This window comes from Polistes fuscatus, unplaced genomic scaffold (genome assembly GCF_010416935.1).
Source record: "Polistes fuscatus isolate 324 unplaced genomic scaffold, CU_Pfus_HIC Scaffold23, whole genome shotgun sequence".
Classification (NCBI taxonomy): Eukaryota; Metazoa; Arthropoda; class Insecta; order Hymenoptera; family Vespidae; genus Polistes; species Polistes fuscatus.
In genome coordinates, this window is record NW_025113100.1 from 766,176 (window position 1) to 773,059 (window position 6,884).

At 26.0% G+C, this 6,884-nt stretch overlaps 1 protein-coding gene and 2 long non-coding RNA genes across 3 annotated transcripts in view; all 3 read left to right on the forward strand.

Annotated features, from left to right (window-relative positions):
• Nucleotides 1–6,884, forward strand: part of LOC122518175 (CCR4-NOT transcription complex subunit 6-like) — a gene marked incomplete in the record, with an annotated part of 788,395 nt that overhangs the window by 519,639 nt on the left and 261,872 nt on the right.
• Nucleotides 1–6,884, forward strand: part of LOC122518178 — a 287,457-nt gene that overhangs the window by 177,481 nt on the left and 103,092 nt on the right. The gene's annotated exons all lie outside the window — the stretch shown is intronic.
• Nucleotides 560–6,884, forward strand: part of LOC122518181 — a 32,678-nt gene continuing 26,353 nt past the window's right edge. The window contains exon 1 of the long non-coding RNA XR_006304001.1: nt 560–740. This is a non-coding gene — a long non-coding RNA (uncharacterized LOC122518181). The remainder of the gene's footprint in view (nt 741–6,884) is intronic.

Below are 6,884 nucleotides of genomic sequence, written 5' to 3' on the forward strand. Positions count from 1 at the left end.
AGAGAGGAAGAAAGAGAAAGAGAGAGAAAGAGAGAGAGAGAGTAATAGTCAGATGAAGAGAAAGAATCAAGTGAGAGAACGAGAGAATGTCAGCGTGTAAGAGAGAGAAAGAGAGAAAGAAAGAGAGAGAGAGAGAGAGAGAGAATGTTTCCCAAGGGAAGTCGCGCCCGGCGACCAACGCTTCTTCTTTAAGCCGACCAGTTCAGACCGGTCTGTTGACGATGGTAGTAGTGTGTACAACACGCGTTCGTAGAAAAAGTCATTTTTATTAACCCCCACTCCCCACCCTACCCCTCGTTTTTATTTATCTATCGCACTAATTAATATTTAATTTAAAAAAAAGAACAGACAAAGCTACGAGATACAAAGCTTCCCTCGTAGAACTCTGATTTTTATTGTTTGGAAAAAGAAAAACCAAAACAAAAAGAAAAGAAAAGAAAAAAAAATAAGGGGGAAATAATTCGTAAGAATTGAATAAATTAAAAAATGATTTTTCGCATTAAAAAGTGAGAAAAGAAAGAAGAAGAATAAGAGGAAAGAAAGAACAGAAGAGAAAGATAGAAAGGGAGAGAGAGAGAGAGAGAAAGAGAAAGAAAGAGGGAAGAAACAAAAGAAAGAGAAGAAGGAAGAATCAAATTATCTTTAGTCACACACACTACATTGCATCTATCTCTTTTCATTTCATTGAAACACGCTGTCTAGAGGAACGGCTCGCAACGAGGAATCGATTTGGAACAAAGGTGAGTAAACGTTTGAACGAAATTACTTAACCTTTCTTTCTATATTATGTTTATACATATATATATATACACACACACACACATATATAAATGTATATGCATGTGTGGAAGAGAAAGAGTCAGATTGAAAAGAGAAAGATAAAAAGAAAGAGAAAGAGAGAGAAAGAATTAGATTGGAAGAAGTGGGATAGTAAAAGAATGTGTATTTGTGTGTGTGTGTGTGTATGAGATTACAGATGTAGATGTAGATATAGATATAAAACGTCAATTTCTTTGTTTATTTTGAAATAATGAGATTTGGCGGGAAATAATGAGATTTGGCGGGAAATAATGAGATTTGGCGGGAAATTGATCGTATGATTGGAAATCATATTCAGTTCCGACCAATCACAATCGATCAATTTGTATTCTAATTGTTTCGCAAGTATTTCTTGACCGGTACTAGAATCTTCTTTACCGCGAAACGTTTTATACGAACGTGACACATGCGCCCTTGTATTTCTTAATATACATGTATATTTGTGTGTGTGTGTTTGTTAGATTTAAGTAGGTGTGTTATGTTGTGTTAAGTGTCACGTTGTTAGATATGTGTGCATTTGTGTGAGTGTGTGTGTTTAGCCAATATAGTTATAAAAGCTACTTGTTGATACGGTTAGAGACCTTTCTTTTTTAAGAAAAGGTGTGTATATATATATATACGTGTTTTTGTAGTATGTATTACTTATGTGGGTGGGTTGAAAAGTATCGAACCTCGACAAATATAAAATACCTCGTATTATTTTTTACTTTTTGTATAAATAATAAATTGAATTTAATTTCGAAGAGAGAAAATTGTTTGTTCGTAAGGTTTAATATATTTTTCATTCAATCTGTGTGTGTGTGCGTATGCGTGTATAGCATTTATATGTATAGTATATACTTTCTTGGGTTATTATTGTGTTAGGTAGAAAGAACCGCGTGTCAAATTACTTCGTCATCCTCGTGTGAAATAATGTGTTGGATGGACAAAGGAAAAAAAAAAATTTTTCTTCTCTTGTGTTAGTGTCGTATATATGTAGGTGTGTGTAAGCGCGTGTATTATGTGCATGTGCAATGTGGTCGACTTTTTCCGAGTATTCAACGGAACTAGATAATTATTTATCTCGAATTTATGCGAACGATAAGAAGAACAATATGTTGAACGCATGTATACTTATAAATACATATATAGATATATATTCCTAGTGATTTTTTTTTGGTTTATTTAGTGGAAAAGATATATATACCTATAGGTGGAAAAAAAAAATAGTAATTAATTATTGCGCGGGATATTTGAATAGCAATGACTCGCCGGTTTTTTGGTTAGTTTGTTTTATTTAACAATCTACTTTCGTAATATTTTTTTTTGAACGATAATATATATATATATTCTTGTGTGTATGTGTATGTGTGTGTGTGTGTATATTTATTTACGTATAAGTTCGAACGTGTAATATTTTATTTGTGTAGAAAAGTAAAAATATCCGCCATCTTAAAATCAATCGTTTAACCTCACTTTTTATTTAAGATCATCATTTATTTATAGATTTTTTCGTAGAATATATTTTCGTATGATTTTATTTTTTTATTAATTGCGATAATCTAAATATTTTCTTCATTATAGAAATATGAATATGCTCTTTCGTTGAAATAGAAATATCTTTTGCTCGTATATACATTCACACAAACACACACAAACGCGTAACACATAAATCGCTTTTAAATCGTCAATATCGCACGCACGAAATTCTATTTTAAAATCTGCCTCTTCGTCGTCGTCCTCCTGTTATTCATCTAGAAGAAGATTTAAATCTATTGCCATTAAAAACGTTAGATGAGAAAACAAATTATTAATTTTGTTTTAATAGAAATTTTGACGAATGATATATTAATTATAATTAATCCTTCTCTTTTAACGATATATAAATTAATTATAATATATAACATTGTGATATTTTTCATTCTTGCGATTAGATCAAAACTTCTTTTTTTTTTGTGATAATTTAAACCCATTCGTACGTATCGTAAGATTTTTGAGAACATTTAACTATCGGATTTATTATTTATACAATATAATTTTTACAATATAATTTTTTTTAGTAATACATTTTTTTTATATATAATTAATTAATACATATTTTTTTTATACAATATAATTTTTGTTTGTTTGATAATACATATAATTTATATAATGAACATTAAAATATTCATTAAAAATTATATATATGTTTATATATAATTTATATATTATTTATAATTATATAAATCATTATATAAACGAATATATATATTACCTCTAAATATATCATAAAAATTAGAATTTTTTATATCTTTATATAATTATATTTTTTTTATTATTAATATCAACTTCTTACTCTCATTTAAATTCCTACAATTACAATTTTGTTTAAATAATATTTATTCGTTTTTATTCGCGAAATTGATTTGCAAAAAAAGAAAAAAAAAGAAAAACAAAAATTAAGCAATTAAGTTTTTAATCGTTTCCTTTTTACATTTGTTTGTTTTTTTTTAAACATAAAAATTATCATCGCACGTGCGTATCAATGTAAACACGTGTATACTCACCTATACGTACACCTAACGTCATATACATACACATACGTATCTCGTTGACATTACGTGAAACGAGTTGGACAGTTATGAAAGATGAAATAACCGATGCATTGGTTATATGTCGTATTATAACGGCATAATAACATGTTACAACCACCACCAATCGTACCAAAAGAAGATAGACCCGATCTTACGAGTCAACAACAACTATTACGGTGGATGAGGGAGTGGGAGGGGGAAAAGGGAGGGGGGGGAAACTCGTTTGGAACATTGGACATTATCTTTTAAAAAAAGAGAAAGTAATTTAAACTATTTTAATAGACAAATCACACTATTTAAAAGGTTGCTTTTTCTTATACGACCCCCTCCCCTCTCACATCCCCCTCCCGCCCTCTTCTCACCACCACATCATTCCATTCGCATAAACAACTCGTTTGAAATATAATTAAATGCTTATTATTGTGCGTGTTATTTCAATATTATTTTGTTATTTATTTTTTATTTATTATATTATTTATTATTTATTTTATTATTATTTTTTTATTATTATGTTATATTATATTATATTATTTGTATATGTGTTATTTGTTCAATGAATTTTTTCGTTTGTCGTATGGAGTGTATTAGATTATTTTCTTTTATTTTTCTTTTTTTTGGATGGTCGAGTGGGAGGGAGAGGGGGAAGGGGGGAAAACTCGTTTGGAACATTGGACATTATCTTTTAAAACCGGAGAAAGTAATTTATACTATTTTAATAGACAAATCACACTATTTAAAAGGTTGATTTTTCTATAGCCCCCTCCTCCCCTCCCCCTTCCACCCACCCCACCTCCTCTCACCAACACATCATTCGATTCGCATAAACAACTCGTTTGAAATATAATTAAATGCTTATTATTGTGCGTGTTATTTCAATATTTTTTTATTATTTATTTTTTATTTATTATATTATTTATTATTTATTTTATTATTAATTTTTTTTATTATTATTATGTTATATTATATTATATTATTTGTATATGTGTTATTTGTTCAATGAAATTTTTTCGTTTGTCGTATGGAGTGTATTAGATTATTTTCTTTTATTTTTTTTTTTTTTGGATGGTCGAGTGGGAGGGTGAGGGGGAAGGGGGGAACTCGTTTGGAACATTGGACATTATCTTTTAAAACCGGAGAAAGTAATTTATACTATTTTAATAGACAAGTCACACTATTTAAAAGGTTGATTTTTCTTATACCCTCCTCCTCCCCTCCCCCTTCCACCCACCCCACCTCCTCTCACCAACACATCATTCGATTCGCATAAACAACTCGTTTGAAATATAATTAAATGCTTATTATTGTGCGTGTTATTTCAATATTATTTTGTTATTTATTTTTTATTTATTATTTTTTTATAATTTATTATTTATTATTTATTTTATTATTATTTTTTCGAAACTAGAGATGAAAAAAAAATTACAAATTTTATTTAATTTATTATTTTATTTAATTAATATTTATTTATTACAATTTATTTATTTAATTTAATTGTAATCGATAAAAACATTAACAAAATTAGAGTTAACATTATTAGGGATTAATTATTGTTAGTTTAATTATTGAAAAATTGTCTTTTACTTTAGACGATCTTAATTATTTGCACATTTGATCGAAATATTATATTTGTATCGTCATTTACTAACGTAAAATGTTTATTAATATTTTTATCATTAAATTAATTAAACTATTATTTCTTACCTATTATTATTAGATAAATATTTGACAAATTTCACGTATTTTAATCGAAACTAGAATTCATAACAAATTTTATTTAATTTATTATTTTATTTAATTAATATTCATTTATTATAATTTATTTATTTAATTTAATTGTAATAAATAATAAATTAAATTAATAATTTAATTGTAATAATAACATTTTTTTACATGTAATACAATTTTTTTTTATTAAAATTGTATTAAAATGTTTTTATGAAAATTGTAAAATATTATTAATATTATGTTAAATGTAAAAAAAACATTAACAAAATTAGAGTTAACAATATTAGGAATTAATTATTATTAGTATAATAATTAAAAAAATTATTCAAGCTTTTCAGAAAAGAAATACAATGGAAAAAAGAAAAAAAAAAACAAGTAACGTTAGATGTGTATTTGATATATCTTTCAAGGCTTTCCTTTTTATCCTTTATAAAACGTCCTCGTTTTGTTAGTCTTCTGACAAGCTTTCAAAATGACACTTTTACCCTCTTAACATTGACACAGGTAAAGAAAAGAAAGGCGAACAAGTTCAACTATGTTTAATCGATATCTTCTTGTTGGAATAGGAAGTGTATATGTACACATTTTCCTTGAGAATAATAATACATCATCAATATCGCATATCATATTCGATTTTTAACTATTTATAAATAATCTTTGATTCTTTTTTTCTTCTTTTTTTTTTATATTTATTATCATTTCGTATTTCATAAAATTTTACGTTGTTTCAATATTTCTTTGTCTATTGTATTAAAAAAAACAAAAAAAACAACGTGTATTATACGTTGAAATAAATTAAAAAGTGTTACACATTTTTAATAATAATATTATTTTTATATAATAAAAAAATATATACGGAATAGTCAAGTGTGACCCACCGGTGGGTCACCCCGGCGTGAACGTGTTCAAAAGTGTTATACATTTTTGTATTTCGTAAAAATGTTAAATTGATGAGAACATTACGATAATCGTTGGAAATGATTGTTTTAACATTTTTGTTTTTCTTTTCTTTGTTTTTCTTTAACATTTATCTTTCGACGAGATTAATTGACAAACATTTTTCTTTTCTTTTTTATACGAAAATCGTTGAGGAGGTATAATTGATTTTTGTAAAAGGGTTTTGCATTTTTTTTTGGCCCCTAGTCTCATTTTTTTACTCTTTATTATTATTAATATTATTATTATTATTATTATTATTATTATTATTATTATTATTATTATTATTATATTAATATTATTATTAATATTTTTATTATTATTATTTGGCTCTTACGACGACAAGTATTTCATTACATTTCATTTCATTTCATTTCATTTCATTTCATTTAGTTTCGTTTTGTTTCACATTGACTTTATGAATTTCTCATCGGGTTCACACACGTGACAATTTCGTAACTACGGCACTTTGATTTCGAAATATCTTATATTCTCAATTATGTTCGAGTTAACGATGACGATGATTATGAATACTTGGTCGCACGAATATAATCACATTTACTTTTACAAATAATAATTGTTTAAATAAAATGAAAAGGTTTACGAATAGTTTCACTAATTATGAAACATTCTTTTTGTTTTTATTTTAATTATATCAAGAATATTAAATTATTTTTTTTTGTTTATTTATAAAATTATTATTTACAGTTAATTATAAAATTATTATTAATTTATAAAATTATTATTTATAGTTAATTAAATTATTTATAGTTATATTAGAAGATTAAATTTATTTGGAAATAATTTTCAAATAAAATGAATGAGTATAAAATATTAACAATAATTAAGAAA